Source organism: Sarcophilus harrisii, chromosome 5 (genome assembly GCF_902635505.1).
Source record: "Sarcophilus harrisii chromosome 5, mSarHar1.11, whole genome shotgun sequence".
Lineage (NCBI taxonomy): Eukaryota > Metazoa > Chordata > Mammalia > Dasyuromorphia > Dasyuridae > Sarcophilus > Sarcophilus harrisii.
The window spans coordinates 105,934,164-105,954,721 of record NC_045430.1 but is presented as its reverse complement, the minus strand read 5'-3'; the positions used below and the strand labels follow the sequence as shown (position 1 = coordinate 105,954,721).

At 31.7% G+C, this 20,558-nt stretch overlaps 1 protein-coding gene across 2 annotated transcripts in view; it reads right to left on the bottom strand.

Annotated features, from left to right (window-relative positions):
* The window catches only part of ATF7IP (activating transcription factor 7 interacting protein), a 144,528-nt gene that overhangs the window by 112,174 nt on the left and 11,796 nt on the right, over positions 1-20,558 (bottom strand). The window contains exon 1 of one of the 2 annotated variants that reach the window (XM_023504544.2): positions 16,430-20,313. The exons of the other annotated variant lie outside the window; for it this stretch is intronic. The gene's annotated coding sequence lies outside the window, so the exon portion shown is untranslated. Of the gene's footprint in view, positions 1-16,429; positions 20,314-20,558 lie in introns of those variants that run through there. 2 annotated transcript variants of the gene reach the window in all.

The following is a 20,558-nucleotide window of genomic DNA, read 5'->3' as shown; positions in this document are numbered from 1 at the left end:
TTTAAAATGATAAAATTAACAATTTTTCTATTCTTATAACAATATATGTAGTTGGATTATATTTAGAAAATAGATTGCTTCCCTCTTTACCAAATGCTAAAATGCATACGTATTCATTAAGAGCTAGGCACAAGTCTGCTTATTTTTAAATGCAAAATTACATTTTCATCATTAAGATATATTGAATAATATATACAGAAAGAAAATCTAGACATTAAATCAGATAATTTAACTTCTGACAATAATAAAAATTAAGAAAATTTCTTTGTTTATGGTAGAAATTTCACAGGAACAAATTTGATAGAATGCTACACACAAGTTCAAAACATCTACTTATACAAATAAATGTAATTTAACTACATGTAAAAAAAAAAAAAAGGAAGGGGAGGGAAGGTTACAATTTCTACAAGTTCACTAAGTCAATGCTGTGAGTAGGCTAAGAAATTCTTGTATTCTTTTGTTTCACTAATAGTATAATCTCCTGATCTAGAATATCTGTTCCACTGAACTTGGCAAGTCAAACCATATATGAAGTACTGTGAGTTAATTAAAAAATTCTAGAAAAGAAATACTTAAAATAATGAAACAATGAAAAGAACACATAAATAATAATAGAGAATGTTAAAAAATAAAGCTTATTTGTCTCTTAAATATCTAGTCAATGTATTAAGCAATCGTATGTATAAGATTGTGGTAAAATATTGAAAGGTAGAGTTTTAAATCATTCAATATACATCTTTTCCTGTGTAGTCTTAATAGAAGCTTCTGACTGGATAGTGATAAGTTTGCTCTCTCATGAAGCAGCCAAATCTACTTTTAGATTGATTTATAATTAGTTGTTAGAAAATTATAGCTTCTGTTGAGCCAGACTATTACCTTTCATTAATTTACCCACTGGTCTTAATTTGTCTCATTTGGAAGTAAAGGTTTCAAATCTTCAAAAAAATGCTTGTGAGTACAAGTTCAGGCTTTCAGTCTGAACATCTCTACTTCCTTCTACAACCTCTCCTGTGATATGGTTTCTAGATTTTTTTTTCATCCTTCGATTACTTTTCAGTTTGTCAATATCCCTCTTAAAACATGGCACTCCAAAATAATTCATTTTTTCACAATGCAATTTTCACAAATACAATTCAACATAAAAAATACAATGCCTATTTTATGTAAAACTCTCCACTAAAATCCTATCTAAATGCATCATTATGTGTATAAATGATCTCAGGTACTGAAGACTATGCCAACCAAGCTGTCCACTCACATAAAAGTTGAAGCCTAAGTATAGATTCTAAGTGTGTCATCTTCTGTGAAGAGGCTTATTCCCTTCAAAGGATTGGCTATGTTAAGTAGGTAGTTTGTGCAACAAGCAACTCTAAGGAATCCCGGGGATTGGTGGAGAGAATGTCTCCACCAATGAAATGTATCTCTGTATTAGAAGCACTATGTTAAAACTACTAGAAAAGATGAATAGATAAATAAAACCTGTTTTCTAACTTTAAATCTTATAAAGGAAATATTTAGCCAAGTAACTATGGGAAAACAGATGTATATAAGTACATAGTGCTAGGAGTGCTAATTTCCTATTACTGAAAACACAGGAAAGAAAATTGTGGCATTTTTGTTCCTACATTATCCTGTTCTTATTTTATTTTTATTTTGGCTACTGCTCACATCAGTGGGCAAAAGTGCATTTATGTACTTTCCTATTACGATTGAATTACATTTCATATTTCCATTCATTACGTAATCCTTTCTCCTAGCTTTTATATTGATTTATCAACGCCTTTACAATCAGTACTCTCCCACAGGCAAGATACTTAATTCCTACATTTCTCTTCTCTCAATAATGATGATTATTCTTTAAAAATGTATTTCTAAAGACTGAGAAGTTTTTCTAAAGATTGAAAAAAGACTGAAATTTATATATTCAAAAGACTGACATGTACAACTGAAAACAAAAATCACCTCAGAACATTCAATAAATACTACAAATGGGCAATATATGATCCTGACAAGGCCACAAGTGCCTACAGTACTTTGACCTCCAGTCTTTGAGCTGTCAGTATTGTACAGAATAGCAAGCATCCCATTGCATTCTCTGTCACGATCTAGAGACCTGGAGCTTCAGGATGAAACTAACTTTTATTTTTTGCTGTGAGGTCTCAAATATGATAGTTCTAGAGCATAACGTCAAGTAAATTAAAAGTCCTATCTAAAATAATTCCTTTTCCCCTACTCATCCTCATCACAGTGATATATTTAATTTTTGGCCAATCTGGTAATGGTATCATAGGTGTACATAAATATATTTTTTATAAGCATACAAACTCAAAGCTACAGCTGTGCGTATGTGTGTGTTTAATTACAATATAATATATGGAAAACTATAACAGTTATCTAATATTACTTAGTTAATCAAATTGCTAAATTAAATTTGGCATTGCACTTTAAAATTACATTGCTATCATTACCTTATTGCAATCATTAGTAAGGAAAAATTATGAATGAGGGAAATGAGATAAAACACACACTAAGTATTATAGATGAAAGCATATATAAAAACTATACTAATCTCATCAATTCTATTAGGCAATATTTGAAATATAAAATGTATGCTTTTGAACTCTTCTATTTCTTACTAAATAGAATTAGACCAAATCCTTAGAATCAAGAAAGATGATAAAATTTTACATCTCCACATATACCAATGGGTGTCACTCTACATGAGAATATAATCACAGAATGATGTAGTGCCTTAAATTGTCTTTTTATTATACACATGTATAAATAACATGAGTGTGCATGTGTACATGTACTCCACAGTAAGAATGAATTAGTTAATTCTGACCAAGTCATAGTGACATTTTATGAAACTACACAATTATTCCTATCCTAAGCATAATCCCTATCCCAAGCATAATGGCATAATTTAAATTATATATGTGTCTAGAAACATATGTGTGTGTAAGTATTAAAACAGGCAAACTATCCTAAAAAAAATCTAATTACCAAAAATGATCCTATTTTCAGAAATTAAAAAAAAAAATCTCCCTGATAAAAGGCAGAGGTCCAAAAAATTTTAAGGAAAAAGAATTCATTTTTACCTGTGGACAGCTTAATGCTGCAAAAAAAGAAATTCTTCTGTATAAACCAGATACACAACTTCAATTATATAAACACCAAAAGCTCAAGTAAGTCTTCCAGGTCAGCCATATTGAGCCTAAAAAATCTCATGTGGTTCATATTTGTGCACAAACTGAAGACTATTAATGGATTGAAAAAAAAAACAATAAGTCAATTCATTGCCTTTCACATAGTAGTCCACATCTGCTAAGTAACTTTATCTGACTAAAATACACAAGCCAACAATTACCAAGAAGCAGCAATGCCAATAAAGCTCACAAAACATGCACAGTGCAGCCAACAAAATGCAACTGAACTGTCTAGTATGCTTTCTTTGCTGCCAACTATTAAGTCTGCAGCAACTGTGTGAAGAACTTCCTCCATACAACACTAACAATGCTATTAAAGAAAGCACAAAACAGATATTTACATACATACATATATGAATGAACTGAAACCAGCTCCTATTCTATACTTTCCATGTTCATATTTGGCTGTCAAAATCCTCATTTTCAAATCACTTCTACTCTCAGTCCAGAAAACTGAACTGTTATACAACTCCAAGGAAAAAATCCATTACACATGTTATTTGCTGCCCAAACATAGCCAGATTGCAATTATAGCTAGCCAGCCTGGTAAGAACAATTTACATAAAAGGCAACTTTCCTTTCATGGCTAAAATAAACCTGGATATTACTAATAAACCTTCCCCATCTCACCCAAATCCTACTCCCGCTTGCCCCATCCAGACAATGACTACTTCTTCTAGGAATACAATCTATTCATTTGTGTACTATTATTCCATATCTAAGTTATAAAAGAAAGTTAACTTATTCAATTACACCGAAAAAGTTTTAAAAAAACTTAATCCAAACAATATGCATTAATTAATTTATTCCTGGGATAGAATAACAAAAATTTTTTTCTAACACCATGAAAAACATTTGCAATAAAAATCGCATTTTATTATATCAAAAGAAAAATTCTCTATACATTTCACTTAAGTCTTTAAAATTAAGATAATCCTTAACCAAATAACCATTTGACAAAAACTTCAAATGATTAAAATTAATGATTTTTCTATTCTTACAATTACTTGGGTTACATTCAGAAACTAGGTTGCTTTCCTCTTTACCAAATACTGCAAAAGCACATTTAATTTTCATAAGAGCTAGGCATTCTGCTTATCTTTTTAAATGCAAAATTACATTTTTATCATTAATATATTAAATCATATATGTAAGAAAATTTAGACATCTAATTAGGTAACTAAATCGAACTTTTGATAATAAACCAAAATTAAGAAACAATACCCTTAGCATTTCTTTCTATTTTTAAAAGTGATTTTCCTTTTGTGTTTTGTCAAACCCAAATATAAAGACAAGAGAAGGAAAAGGAAAATGACTAGGTATTTCATGTTCAATCATAAAAATGATGACTCAAAGAAACCAGTTTTAAGAACTACCTCTGACAACTCCAAAAGACTTGGGGTGGAAAATGACAAAAGACTTGGAGAGAACTATAGAGATTGAATGTGGATGGAAGCATAGTATTTTCGCCTTTTTGTTTGCCTTTTCTTTCTCAAGATTTTTTCCTTTTTGGTCTGGTTTTTCTTGTGCAACATGACAAATGTGGAAATAAATTTGGAAGGATTTAACATGTTTAACCTATATGATATCGTTTGCTGTCTTGAGGGGAGGAACAGGATATGAAGGAAGAAAAAATTTGGAACATAAAAATTTTACACAGAAATGAATGTTGAAACTATCTTTACATGTATTTGGAAAAATAAAATGTTATTAAGAAAAAAAGAACTAAGAAAAACACTGAGAAAAAAATAAATTTATTGAAGTAGTAAAATTAGTTTGTCCTAATATATTTAATTAAACATGGACCCTGGAATTATGTCAAAAAAAGGAAGAACAGTCCCCACCTTCAAAAAGGTTACATTATACTGGGAAACACAACATAGAAACATAATATTTGTAATAGGATCATGATATTTCCTGTAAGAGGTACTAGCACCTGAATTAAGCCTTGAAGGATGCTAAGGATTCTAGGAGGTAGAGATAAAGAAAACAATGTTCTCTACCTCAATGTTCTCTACTTTGTTTATATTACAGTGATTTAGGGAAGAATATAAAGCTAAATGACCACCTATCCATGATCATTATTGTTGTTCAGTTGTTTCAGTCATGTCTATTTGTGACCTCATTTGGGTTATCTTGGCAAAGATACTGGAGTGGTCTGCCTTTCCTTTTCCACCTTATTTTGCTAGTGTTGTAGTACAGTCATATATCATATAAGGCCCTTTTATCTTCCACGATCTCTTGAAGACTGTCCAATTTCATATTCACTGTATCCATGAACTACTCATCTTATTCTCTGCTGTCCTTTTTTCCTTTGACTTCAGTCTTTCCCAACATCAGGTTTTTTTTTTTTTTCCCAATGAATCTCATCTTCTCATTATGTGGTCAAAATAAGCTTCAGCTTCAGTATTTGACCTTCCAGTGAATAGCTTGATTGATTTCTTTAAGTACTGACCAACTTGATTTCCTTGTGGTCCAAATGACTTTTAAAAGTGTTCTTTAGCTTCACAATTCAAAAGTGTCGATTCAGGTACACTCAACTTTCCTTATAGTTCAACCTTCATAATCATACATTACTACTACAAAATAACAGATCTATATAGTCAAAGCTATTTGCCTATGAGGTGATGTCTCTGCTTTTGGTACACTGTATAGATCTGCCATAGTTTTCCTTCTAAAGAACAAGCACCTTTTCATTTCCAGATTGCAATTACCATTTGCAGTGACTTTTGAGCCCAAGAATAAAAAACCTAAAACTGCTTTTATTTCTTCTCTCTATTTGTCAGGAAGTGATGGAACAAATTACCAAGATCTTTGTTTTTTGGTTAATTTTTCTGTTTAAACTTGAAGCCAGCTTTTACATTCTCCTCTTTCACCCTCATCCCAGAAGAAACTTAATTCCTCTTCACTTTCTGCTATGAGTCAGTTCATTGTATTGATGAAGAACTGAGGCAAACAGAGTTAAGTGGCTTATCTACGGTCACACTGCTAGAAAGTGTATGAGGCTAGTATGATCTCAGCTCCTCTAAACTGCATGCAGGACTGGCAACTCTGCTGTGCCACCTAGTTTCTTTACAAGTTTAAGATTCTGATTTATACAGTCCATAAGTAAGGCTAGATGGATTAGCAAAAAAATAAAAAGAGGCCCGAATAGTTTAACCCTGGATTTAGAATCAGAGGACCTGGAAGTAAGAATCTGTATGACTTTGGGCACAACACATAAATCACAGTCTGTACTAAGGTATATAAAGGTATACAGCTGAAATGCTAGGATGACCTGGTTATGATATATCTAAAGAAAAGTTGTTTAACTCTTTTTATATTTTGCTAACTTTAATTACAATAATTGGTTTCTTTTACAACACTTTGTATTCATTTTATGCATTTAAAAACATTCCAAAAAGGGGTCCATAGGCTTCAAAAAAATGTTAATGGAGTCCATGAAATAAAAATGGTAGATAGGGAGTAAATAAAGAAAAATCAAATACCTGGCAACCTGATGCAGAAGTATTCCAATATGATTATAAATACATTACAGCCACCTTTTTCTTTACTGCACTGTTTCCCTGACAAAAGAGTTCACTTTTAGAGTGGCAGAATACTCTTCAAGGTCTTTTCCTATTCTAGATATGTAATGCATTTGTCCAAAGTTTTGGAATCTTCCATATATGACTTATATTAAACTGGGAGTTGGGAGAATCTTGGTTCAAATACTTTGATAGCATTTGTACAACCTTAGGCAAGCCACTTAATCTCTTTCAGAAAACTATCTAAAGAGTTCCCTCCTTTTAATGGTGTTGTTTCCCCTAATTACATTATGAGCTCCCTAAGAACAAGAAATGTCTAGCTTTATCTACTTGCCTCCTCAGAGCTTAGTAAAGTGCTTACCAAGTTAAGTTCTCAATAAGTGCTTTTTTTTTTTTTCATTCTTTTGTACTTTGTGTCAATAAAATGCAGGTAGTGATGTTTGCTGCATTTCTATCGCAGAGTTGTGAAGCTCAAATAAGATACTGGTTTGAAAACCTTGTGGCTAGTCCTGCAATCATAGTGATGATAATGTCTTAGTGTTCCTTCTAAAACGTAAAGATTCCCTGTCATAGTGGAAGAATATCCTTTCCCCATGCAAGTTAGGCTAAGTTTTCTTTAAAAATTGCCGAAACCAAATTTTGTATCTCTTTGTGAGAAATGTAAAGCTTAAATTTGGGGGAAAAGAATTCACTATTTAGTAAAAACTGCTGGAAAAGCTAGAAAGCAGTATAGCTTATCATATACCAAGATAACGGATACATGGCCTAGTAATAAAGGGAAATACAGGTAATATGAGAAGAACATGAAATATGTTAACTATCATACTTATGGACAGAAGAATTTGTAAATAAGCAAGAGATAAAAGAATATTGTAGATGGGTAATTTTGATTACATTAAATTTTAAAAACTTAGTACAAATAAAACTAGTGTAGCCAAGGTGGAAAGAAAACAGAAATTGAAAAAAGATTCTTGTAGACAACTTGTGGATAAAAATCTCAAGTATAGAGAGAATTTTGCAAATTTCTAAGAATAGAAGTCATTTCCCAATTGATAAATGGTCAAAGGATATGAACAATTTTTCAATGAAGAAAAACTATCTAGTCATATGAAAACTGATTTAAATCATTACTGATTAAGACAAAGGAAGCCAGGAAATTCTCTCTAAAAGCTACTTGCAGGAGATTCTCCTTGAACCCTGCCTCAGTGAGATCCCCCCAGGAAACCAAGATAAAGTGGTTTATCTTGATTGGACTAGTTGAAGTAATCTCATTTATCTGGAGACTAGATTTCTACTGATTGCTATCGTTGGCTCAAAACCACTCCCAATAAGTGGTCTCATCTAAGCATGGGGGCAGTGACAGCATTGAGAGAATCTCATTGGGTTGAAACTTCTGTCTCAGATTTCCTTATAAAAATGGCAATTTTAAGCTCAATCCTTGCAAAGGACCTAATATGCATGCCAAGGAAACTCTCTCTCCTTGGCATAGCAGCAAACCTCTGCCCACTGAAATATTCTCTTTCAGCATTACCCTCTCTTTATCTTTCTCACCTATTTCCCTAACAAGACATACCTCTCTCTCAGAATTTCTCTACTAGAAACTTTACTTCCTCTGCCATAACCTTGCCACTAAGGAATTCAGTCTTTCTATTCATGCATAGCAAAGGCTGACTTCCCAATGCCAATACCAATCCAGCTTTTCGGGCTCGTAAATTCTTTTACCAAGGACCTCTGTATCGCCAAAAGGGGGTTCCCACAATTCCCTATCTTGCACCGAATCCTAAAAGGATTTAGGGGAGCCAAACTTCTTCATTTGCTTCCCTGAACCCCAAACCTGCCACTAACGTCATCATCTAACTCCCTGACCAACCCTAATATTTTGGTTCTCTAACCGGGAACCCCCAAATCTAGATCTTATCAATTAGATAAATGCAAATTAAAACAACTTGGAGATATCTCACATCTACCATATTGACTAAAGTGACAAAAGGGGGGGAAAAAGACAAGTGTTAGAGAGAATAAGGAAAAATTGAGACACTAATACAATTAAGATACTGGTGGAACTGAACTGATCCAATTGGAGATCAGATTGGAAAGCAATCTGACTTATAAAACTGGGTAATCCCTTTGATCTAGCAATATTACTATTAAGTCTATTTCCCAAGGTGATTAAATTGAAAAGGGAAAGAGCTCTCTTTTTGGTGGCAGAGATCTGAAAAGCGAAGTGATGCCCATAAATTAGGAAATGGTTAACAAGATGAAATATATACTTGGAATATGAATTTCTTTCTAAAACAAATAAGAAGCAGATTAATTTTAGAAAAACATGGAAAGACTTGCATGTAATAATGAAGAGTGAACAAGAAGAATTTTAAAAATCATACATAGTAACAACAATATTGTTTAAGAAATAATTGTGAATGACTAATTTATGATGCTGGTTAAAATAGTCAAATCAACTACAAATAACCTATTAACATGCTATCCAACTCCAAAGGAAAAAATGATAAATAGAAATATGCATAGTATAATTTTACATACATACATACAATGGCCTTCTTAAAATGTAACAAAAAAATGGACGACTGGCTCAGAGGAAATCAAAAGGCTCCAGCTATTGTGATCAATTCCTGATTGCCTGAATTACAAAACAGTCAAGAATGCCGAGTTCTCTCTGATGCTTTAGTTGGTAGAAGATGGACCAACTCAAAGGAACTTCACTCAGCTGAATCAACTCAAGGGGATCTCAATGCATACTCTTGGTAGGCTTTCCTCCTATACCTAAATAAATCTTTTGTTAACCATTAAATTATGTTTAAATATTTCCTTTTATTCCAACGGCAAACTGGAATGAGATAGAGTGGAACATACCAAGGTAATATAGGTCTGAATCTAGATAAACCTAAAACACTTAACCATTCCTCCTTGCAGCTATTAATTCATTTCTGTTTCAGCCCCAACGTTATAAGAAATATGAACGTGAAATGCTGGTGTAAGTAAAATCTTCTCCTTATCGAATTTGCCAATCTGCCAATTCTGCCATATTTAATAGTAGAAAGTGGTGCTGGTAATCACAGTGAGAATGACAAATTCTTCCAAAAAACAATGTTCATTCACCAGGAGCAGAATGTAATATTGCTTTCAACCAGTAATCCTTTTACTCTCATTACTTAACTACCTGCTAATCTGACTAAACATTTTCTTAATATTTAATTAACAAGCACCATGTCATAAGACAACATAAATCCTTGTTTGGAATGTGTTATATATACTCCCTTCAAAACCTTGTCCTCTTCACTACTTATTTCAAGAATTTGAAATTGTATTTTCCAAACAAAATCCAGCCAATCTTTTCCCTACTTTCAATTCATCGTCCAGCTAATATGAAAGAAAGAAAGAAAGAAAGAAAGAAAGAAAGAAAGAAAGAAAGAAAGAAAGAAAGAAAGAAAGAAAGAAAGAAAGAAAGAAAGAAAGAAAGAAAGAAAAGGAGGCATCTTATCAAAATCTTCCTACGTGACAAATGTGGTCTTGATATCAAAAATCAGAAATAAAAATTTAAACAACACACATATTCACATCATATACCACAGACCCAAACATCATAATTATTGATGCAGACATGTTAATTAAAATTTTAGCAAAGGGAACTATATCAATATACTTTTTAAAAAACCATTAATTATGATCAAAATGGATTTAAACCAAATATGAACCATTCCACAGCAGGTTAAAAGCAAAAAATATAAAAATAAAATAAGAATAAAAACCAAAAAGCTAGCATTATTTGTAACTGAAAGAAGTTATTTCAAGAAAATCGAGGTGTGCTCACTATCTTCAAAATAACTACATATAATAGCGGAAATGCTAGATTTAAAAATGAAGTAACGAAAATTTGGAAAATAAAGTTAGTCAAAGAATCAAAAATTACCTGTGATGGTTTATTGTGAAACACTACACAATGAAAAAAATAAACTAGCTCTAATACAAAATAGAGCTACAGAAATTTGCATATATGAATATTACTAATAAATTTCAAGAGAAAAAAAAGAAAAAAATTCATCTAAATTGAAAATAAAATGAATAAAATGTGGGTATTAATTACCAAAACATCCACTATGCACTCTTTAAAGAATGAAAGATGACTTTAAAAAACTGAAAACTACTGTACATGGTTAGGCTGTACCAATATTATAAAAATATTATCTAAATTAATATATTAATTTTCAAGGTATGCCAATTAAATTAATAAGTAGTTGTTTAAGTAAATGGATGAAAAAGTAACAAAGGAAGTACATAGTTGGTTATGTAAAAGAAGAGTAGGAATGAATGTGACTTACAATTATATCTTAAATTATATCATAATGCAGCACATTAACATACTATTTTGTACTATTAAAAATAGAAAGTAATAAACTCACTGAAACTAATAAATAAGCACAATTCAGAAAATGAACACAATAACATAGAATCAATATTAATAACACAAAACTAGTAGGAACTGGATTCTCTAGAACAAACAAGAAATATCGAAAGCAATTTGTCAGTTATAAGGTTACAATTACCACCCTATACAAATATTACTATAAATTCCAAATAGGTATATTTGGAAATATATAATACATATAAAATACAAACATAAACATCACATTATCTAAAAAAAAAGTGTGGAGAAAGGAACTAATGCTCATATTTTTAGCTAGGGAAGAATTCTTAATAAAAAGAGAGAGAGAGAGAGAGAGAGAGAGAGAGATTATATTAAATGTAAAAATCTCCACTTCTCAATTCCCCCCTCAAAAAAATAATCAGTATAGCTATAAGAGAAACTGTAAATTGAAGGGGAAACCTTGTCATCAAGTCTTACTCACAAATATGTGAAATCTGAAGTTATAGAATGAATTAACCCAATTGAGGTCAAAAGCTTTTCTCCAATGGTTAAGTGGTAAAAATATGAACATGTTTTGAGTATAAGGAGTGACTGTGGATAATGATGTCTTCTCTTTCTTTATGGCTATTTTTAATTCTTCATGCAGTGTGTGATTGGTTGGGATATTAATGTCTAACTATGCCCACTTTCCATTCACTGATGGAGAAATGAGTTTGTCATATATATACCACTATGGAACTAGACATAGTGAGTTTCCCTCCTAGAAAGTCTTTAAATAGAGGTTGGACAATTTGTTGTTTATACATCTGTGAGCCGGTTATTGTCCATTACCACACCCAATGTCACAAAAAACCACTCCAGCTATGCCAGAAAGGTGGGCACATGGGCAGAGAGAAGAGGTTTAGACAATGCTTTATATGCAAAAAATGATCTGAGTCCAAAGAGAATGAAAATTCTGCATCATCAACTTCATAAATACTGGTAATTCAAAAAAAACTGCCATACATAAGCACATTCACATCCAAGCTGATGGCACTTTTTTGTAAGTAGACTTAAAAGTATTCCCTTATAGAACATATTTGTAAATTGAAGGTAGATATAATAGATCACGTCTGACCAAGTTGAGGTTCACAAGTCTAAGACTAACGAGGCAAAAAAAGGGTCTATAAGTTTAACGAGGCAAAAAAAGGGTCCATAAGTTAAGAGACCATTAAGATTGTCCAAGGAAAAGACCAAGAAATTATCTCACATACACTCTAGTCCCCTATGTACATAATAGTCTTCTATAATGTTTATTCAATAAAACTTAATAAACTACTACCCCCCCTCCCAAAAAAAATCTAAATAGGCCTTCACTATAGCAAGGCAATTCTACTACTACCCCTTAATTGATTCTCTATCCCATTAACCACATTTCAAATCTCTTTTCTCCTCAAGTCAGGTCTCTGGGATTGTTACCATTCTCCAAGCTGAATAAAGGCTAACTTCATCTTTAAATAATGAGGTCAGTAGATAAGAGCTCTAATTTCTCCACTCCTTATCTCACATCTTTCAGACATTATCTCCCTCCTTCCCCCCACCTCGCTTCATCTGTCTCCAGTGATGTGGTAACCTTTTGCCAAGACCCCAGGGGCAAACACCTCTATAAAAACTCATAATTTCATTTTACCAATCTTCTACAACAGACTGCCCCTATTCTTTAATCTATTATATTCTTTATTATGATTTATTACAATCTATTATATTCTTTAATCTATTATATCTATTGATTCCTTTCCTATAACCTATTCTTAAAAACAAAAATCTTCCCTTCATCCTATTATTCAAACTAGTTATGGTCCTACATTTTTCTTCCCTATCCCACTCTATAATATTTCTACTTTCTTCATTAAAGTTCTTAAAAACATCTCTTCTCTTTACTTTTCTAATTCAGAAATCATATCAAATCAATATTGTCAATGCTACAGCAAAGAGTGTCAAAACACTCCTCTATGGTTCCATCCACATCCCTGTACATTCCAGACCAACCTCTCACTGGTCATCACTCCCCAATATATATTCATTTCCCTTTTATTTTACTTACTATGTGATTAGGACATGGTAAATTAGTGCACTTATTCAAATAAAGATTAAATGCTTAACAAATTATATAAATGGGATAATGTAATGAAAAAAGATGCACTGAACATCTTGATCTCTGTCCAAATCTTCTCATTCTGTAATTTTATAATTCAAGCCCCTCATTTTAGAGAAGAAATCAGTCTGAATGTTAAGGAATTTACCCAGTGTCACACAATTAGTAGCAGATGCAAAACTAAAATTCAGATATTCCGATTCAAAGTTCAGTCTTCTTTCCATTACACTGTTAGGTTTCACATTAAATCATGTCTGTCTTTTACTGTAATCCTAAACATGTGATCCTACATCTTTCACAGCAATATAATTTCCATTCATTTTGTCATTTATTGTTAAGTCTTTTTATTATACTTTAACTCAAGTGACTTGACAAAATAATTTTAACTAGACAGGATTTTAGCGAACCAAAAAATTACTCAGTTCTGCATATTCCAGGTAATATACATTTATGTCATAGTTATAAGCTAAACAAATCAGGTAAGAAGGACTGATCCAAAAAGTAATCTGAAAAAAAAAAAGGCTAGGATAACTGCCCTTCCCCCACAAAAAAAAAATCAGTAAATTAGACCAACAGACTGTGCAAATATCACAAAAGGGACCAAATGATATAAGGTTCACTTGTTTGACCCCACAGGAAACAATTCCCATTACTCATTGGAGAGCTCCTAAGTATACTATATGCACAGGCCAACAAAGCAGACAAACAAAATTTTTTGTTTTAAACTAGGGATATGTTTGTCATGGAAAATATGTAATTAGAATGAGTTCAGAATTCGTTTTGAAATAGTAATAAAAACAATTCAGGGCCCTTTGGATTATAAACTGCAAGTCATCTTAGGCTTTCTTTGAATTATACTTGTAATGCTTTTCTTCATTTTTCTGTCAACTGGTTTTTTATTACTTTCCCTGTACTACATGATTCTAATTCATTACAACAGAACTTTAGAATAAGGATTAGAACAAGTAATATGATACTTCACAATTTACAAAGCCTTTTACATGAATTATCATATTTGGTCCTTGAAACAATATGTAAAATAAGTACTATAGATATTAGAAATGATGAAACTAGTATTCAGAGTCCTACACAGAGTTTTAAAGGAAGAACCTGAACTCAAGCCTGACTGATTTCAAGTTCAACACACATCATTATTCAACACAAATTATACTGTTACCTCTTTTATTAGAGAAACCAAAGTTTGTACAATTTTTTGGAATTAGTACAAATTTGATTCAATGTCCCATGCCATTTACAACACAATATAAATAATCACAAGTGACCTTGAGCTAGTCCCCCAAAAGGTTAAATTATGTCTACTTATACAGTTGCCTGAATGGGCTTCAACTAATACTCCCCTGAAAAGCAGGAAAATATTTAATACTTTATAGATTTTCATCAGAGGGTAAGATAAAAGTACTGGCGATTAACTGCATATGGTTGCTAGAATCTTATAAATGTTTCAATATGTCATAAACTTAACTGACAGAATATTGAAAGACAGGGACATGAGACAAAATTTTGCATTTACTGAAATAGTAGAGCCTGAGAGGTTAGATAATAGATAGAACTACAACGGCCACTAAAGTCCCTTCAAATTCTAAAATTTCTAACTCCATGATAAAGTAATAATTTTCAGCTGTCCAGAAAACAACTGGAAGTACTGTATTATATTACAGTAAAATTGATCATATAATATTCAAAAAAGCAAGAAAATATTTTTATTTCAATTATTTCTTTTAAATAATATATATATAAAAATCTAGGAAAATTAATGTCTATATAAAAAGTAAATTTAAGGCAAATTAAAATTTTAATTCAAAGTTTATATAATGATAGCTTCAATGTCGTAAGCCTATAATTTGAAAATACTAATGATTTCAACTGAGTCCCATCATTAAGGAGTAACAGATTCTCAAAATCCAAAAGAAGAAACATTTCAAATTTTAACTTAAGAACCACATATGCCACATGTCTGCTTTTAGACCTATTTTAATAAGGTTTTTATGTACAGTCAAGGAAGTGGAAAGATTAGGGGATAAAAGGCCATGGGTTCGAATCTCAGCTACTTATATATCTACTTACTACTTATATGAGTTCTAGGCCTCAGCTGCATTTGTAAAAGGAGGAGGTTGTATTAAATAATCTTTAAAGTCCAATCTAGTTTTAACTTCATAATTCAATGAAATATATAAAGCTAATTAAAATGGAAGATTGAGATGTTTATTCAATCCCAAATAATGAGACGATAATTAACCTAGAAAAAAAAGATTCTTAAATGTCAAAAGGGCTTATTCATTTGTAAATATCATGTAGCTGTTATTAATTCCATGTCTTTCCAAAATCTTTCCAAGTTTTTAAAATGTTTTTATTTTCTAAATTCCAAAGCCAGACACACAAAACACACACACACACACACACACACATACACACACACGCAGCAGAAAAATAAGTTACTAGGGCCCAAGAAAATGTGAGTAACTTTTAAATTCAAGGTCATGATCTAAATGTCAACTAAATTTTCAAACTAGAATAAAAAGTTAATTTTTAGAGGTGGCAGGAGTAAGAGAGAATCACAATGGGAGAAGGAATGGAATACAAGATAGAAAATGAACAGTCTTACAACTAAGTAGTATACTTCTCATAGACTAAACATTTAAGCATAGACTTTTAAATCACTAAAAACAATGACTTTTTTCCAAAGACAGAGAAACCTTTTTACTGTTCTTCAAAATCTAAGACTTATTGTCTTATGTTTCTATAATAAAACCTTTAGAAAGTCAGCTTGGCTTAAAACACTTTAGGAAAAAAACAACTCAAATGATCAATTTGTTAAAAGATTTAAAAAGTAATTAACATACAATAAGTCCTAGCACAAATTAAATATTAACTTACTCAATCAAGAGCAGAAAAGCACTGTTAGTGTGTCTGAGTGAAACAATTTAAGATAATGAAAATTTATTTTTGGTCTGAGAATTTTTAAAGAATTTAACCTTTGACCTCATTAATTTATATGAGATTTTTATAAGCATTAAGGCTCTATGAGTAATTATTAATGCTAACTTATCAAGAGAACCTATTCTTTATAAAATTTTGGTTCCATAAATTAAACAAAATTCAACTATGTTGGTAAGAATTAATTTTCCAAACAAGAATATTGTAAATGGCTTCTTACCTCTAGTCCCGATGCATGTGACTACAAAAGATTTGCTTATTAGCATATATTCAAGCTAAACTGCTACAGAGAACATTCAAGCAGCCATTTTGAGACACTGCACTGTCTCAGTTGCACTGAAATGTAATTAAGATGGCTGCAATGTGCACTCCAGAACAAGCTCACAGTGAAAAATCAGCAATGTATCAAACAAAGCACCTCCCACTTTGTCAGCCTGCAGGAAACTGAATAAGCATTGAGACAACAGCTAATGCATAAACTGCAACAAACAATGCAGCTTCTGAGAACATAACAATAAAACACAGAAGGCAGGAAGCCAGTTTTGTAATGTAACGCCTGTGAATCAGGATATGCAATACAGACTTCAGATACTTCCAGATCCCAGATAGCTTAACTCCATGTCATATATTAACAGTTACAGAGAAAGAGCCAAATCACACAGAGTAGGTAAATATTAGGGAATACTTTTCAAAGAAAAATCTACATTTCAGTCCAGAAAAAAACAAAAAACAAACAAAACATTGCTCACAGCCATTTCATTTTTCATATATTTTCACAATATTGCCAATCTCGAAATTTTAGCTTTCAAATGGTGTTGTTATTTTAAAGCTATAAAAACCAAAATTCATTGTTTCTAGGAAAACAATAAAATGCCTGGAAATTTTATATAACCCAAGCAACAAAACATCCAAATTTTTGCAAATATACAAAATATTTTGTAGAATATAAAGACAAATTGTGAAATTCAAAAATTATTTTGAATAGTCAGAGAAGTGAAAATATGCTTAGAACTAGCAAAATTAACAAAGCTTATTTTAACTACTTAGTTGAAAAAAAAAAAAACTTTTTCTTTGTAAAACCTTATTGCATAAAAGCTGTTCTTGAGGTATCTGTAATTCTTTCTCCCTAAAATGGAGAAAGACATAAAGAAGTAAATGTAACCCTAGATAGAAGGATGAGCAATCAGTCACCATTTTCCTTTGGAAACAAAGGTAAGAGAGTAGCCCATGTCTTAAACCTTTTATGTCCCACTATCTTAGGTGAATCCATTTAAGAGACAAAAAGAAACAACATCTAGCTAACACATTTTAAGAGACATTTTGGGAAACACAAAGATGGGTGGCAATATACTGTTATGTAAAATGGACTATATCAATAAACAGAGAGAGACCTCCCTCTGAATTCCCTTCTTGCTCTAAAATCCTAGGATCCCTTCCCTACCTACCAGACACTTTCTTGTGATATTCACTATCTATCTATTGGGGGGAGGAGAAAGAGGTAAGGAGGTCGAGGGAGAGCTTTCCCCAGTTTGCATTATTCTAAAGACAACTCTGATGAGAGGTATAGGTAAGATATGATTACAAATCCAACACATGCTATGAATAAAAAAGGCTTTCTTCTAAGAGATCAAGAGGCTACATTATTTTACAGTTTTATATATATATATTCTTTAAAGTTTTAGAGTAAATTATGTTCATGATACGGTGGTGGCAGGCCTGCTAACTTAAGAAATCTATTTAGTAGATCTTTTCAGAATATTTTATCCACAATATCATAAATTACCAGAAATTTTAACATATCTCACTCTTACTCAACAAATATTTTTCCAATGTGAATTGGAAAAGCAAGGCTACTTGCTTTCTTTTCAGCAAAGCAGCCCAAGATGCCGTAGTAAAGGCTACTTCTTCACTTCTTTTTTCTATTGTATTTTCAGGATATATGCCTGACACATAAGAAGCATTTCATAAAGGTTTGCTGATTGGCCAATTGATTCATTGATATTTTTTAATGGGGGGGGGAGAGAGTAAAAGGAATTGGGGGAGAGGAGAAAGCATTTGTCTTATAAGCTCCTTTGCCCTTGTCTGATAACTGTTTGATTTGAAGGAGATAGTCTAGGATTTTCCCACTGCCATGGGAAGGCCATGATGACTGGTGAAACAACTGACCCTACTGAAGCATCTGCAGTTGTGATAGCAAAGCACCAGGGGCTGCTGACTTCCACTGTGGGATCACAACTAGGAACAATGGACCAAAGATTCAGAGAAGCTATTTTGATTTGTCACAACAAAAATTTCACAACAATTAAGAGCCGTCTAAAAATGTAATGAGCTACTCCTGGAGGTAGTAAATTGTCCGATACAAGAGTTCTTCAAGCTCAAGATGGCTTACCATGGCAATAAATCTAGAGTTATAGATCAGGTATAGATAAAGTACACAACCACAGCATTAAGTGAGGGATATAATATTACTTTATAATAAATGCACATTTTTAAACTGTTAGGAAAATCTGCTTTCTGTGTTGCTAAGGTTTAAATACCTGACTGGTATTAATTTGTGATGCAGTGTGTCGTGATCATACTTGGGATGCTATTTTCAAACCTTGCCTAAGGCACAATGATCCGAACTATACATTCTTAAGGGTTGAAGGAATTTTAAAGGTAATTTATTCCAACCCATACCTGAACAAGAATTCCTTTTACAGTACATCTACTTGAACTAGTCCTGGGATCAAGAAACGAGGATTGTATATTTAGCCTTAAAAGAGAAAAATCAGAGTAGATGGGAGGGGGAACAGATTTACAATTGCCTAAACTAAAAATAAATTTAGGGTTATATCCAAGAGGGATTTGGAATTATTCGGCAAGAATAAGATCAAAAGAGGTTGAAGTATAAGATTTTGACTCAGTCTAAGGAAGACTTAACTATATGTTCTGTTCAAAAAATAGAATGGATTTCATCATCAATTAGTGCCTCCTCATCAGAAGTTTTTAAGTTGAGACCAGAAAGTACACTGAAAGATGGTCTTATGCTTCAGAAAGGAGCTGGTTATATAAACTGTGAGATTCTGTTCACTTCACTTCTGACAATCTATGATATACAATGACAATGAGAAATAGCACTGATATCAACAGAATGTCATCTCTCAAATTACCCAAATCACTACCACATTTAGTAAGCTTGAGGCATCACATCAAGTCTATAAAAATATTTAGCAGGCTACAATTTAGGCACTTCATACATTTTTAATTTCACTAAGGAAATTCACATAATTTGGATAATATCCATATTTACTGGATCCATATTTTCCAGTAACCATTCTAGCTTGTCTCCTAATAGTTTATTCCATTACCAAGCTTATAATTTATTAATTTCATTAATTATTTAGTTTTTAAATTTTAACATTTAGATACATTTAATAGAACTTAAAAATCTTACTCAGAAGGTTCTTCCTCAATTAACAATAATAGCTTTATAGATTTAAGCATATTAAATATAACCAGAAAATTAAATACTTATCCTTTGGTAAAACATTCGAAAATCAGTTGTTCTAAAAAAAAAATTGGTCAGAAAGATCTGTAATCGTTCACAATTGTTCAGAGTACTGCTAGATAAAGCAGTAATCAATATCAATCAATAAACATTTATTAAGTGTCTACCATGTCCCAGACACTATGCAAAGCACTAGATACAAAAAGAGGCAAAAGTAGTACTAATTTTAGCTATTGTAAATACTGAAATATTTTCATTTTAAAAATTGAATAAGAAAAATTGGAATAAGGCAAATGAGAAATTCCTAAAAACAAGCTAGAATAGCTAGCTATATATCAGTTCCCATTAGGCAATAATTATCACAAGGCATCCCTGAATCCAAGTATATGTCAATCACTATGATTTTGATCTTTCAAACTTCAACTAAATATGAATCGATTCAATATAATAAACATGTTTATGGTTTTTCAGAAGTATGTAGATGCTGGTGTAATTAATAAAATAGAAATCAAAATCATAATTTATAGAACAAAATTTAGAAAGAGCTTTATGTGTTATCTCAACTGATTAGTTAACAAAAGCTTTTGATCATCATTTTATAAATCAATATATATAATCATAAAACATGAAATTTTTTTGGACCTTAACAAGTTACTTATATGTATCAAAAAAAAAAAAAAACAAAAACCCACAAGTGGGGAACTTCAGTGCCATAATTGGACACAATTCTATTCATTATTAAAGCTCAATATAGTAAGGAATGTTCTTGGTTTATAATAAATTACCATTACTTAGAGGCCCAAAATGGTTCTAGCTCCCTCATTCCTTTATGGAAAAATCTATTTTGCCCCATGATATT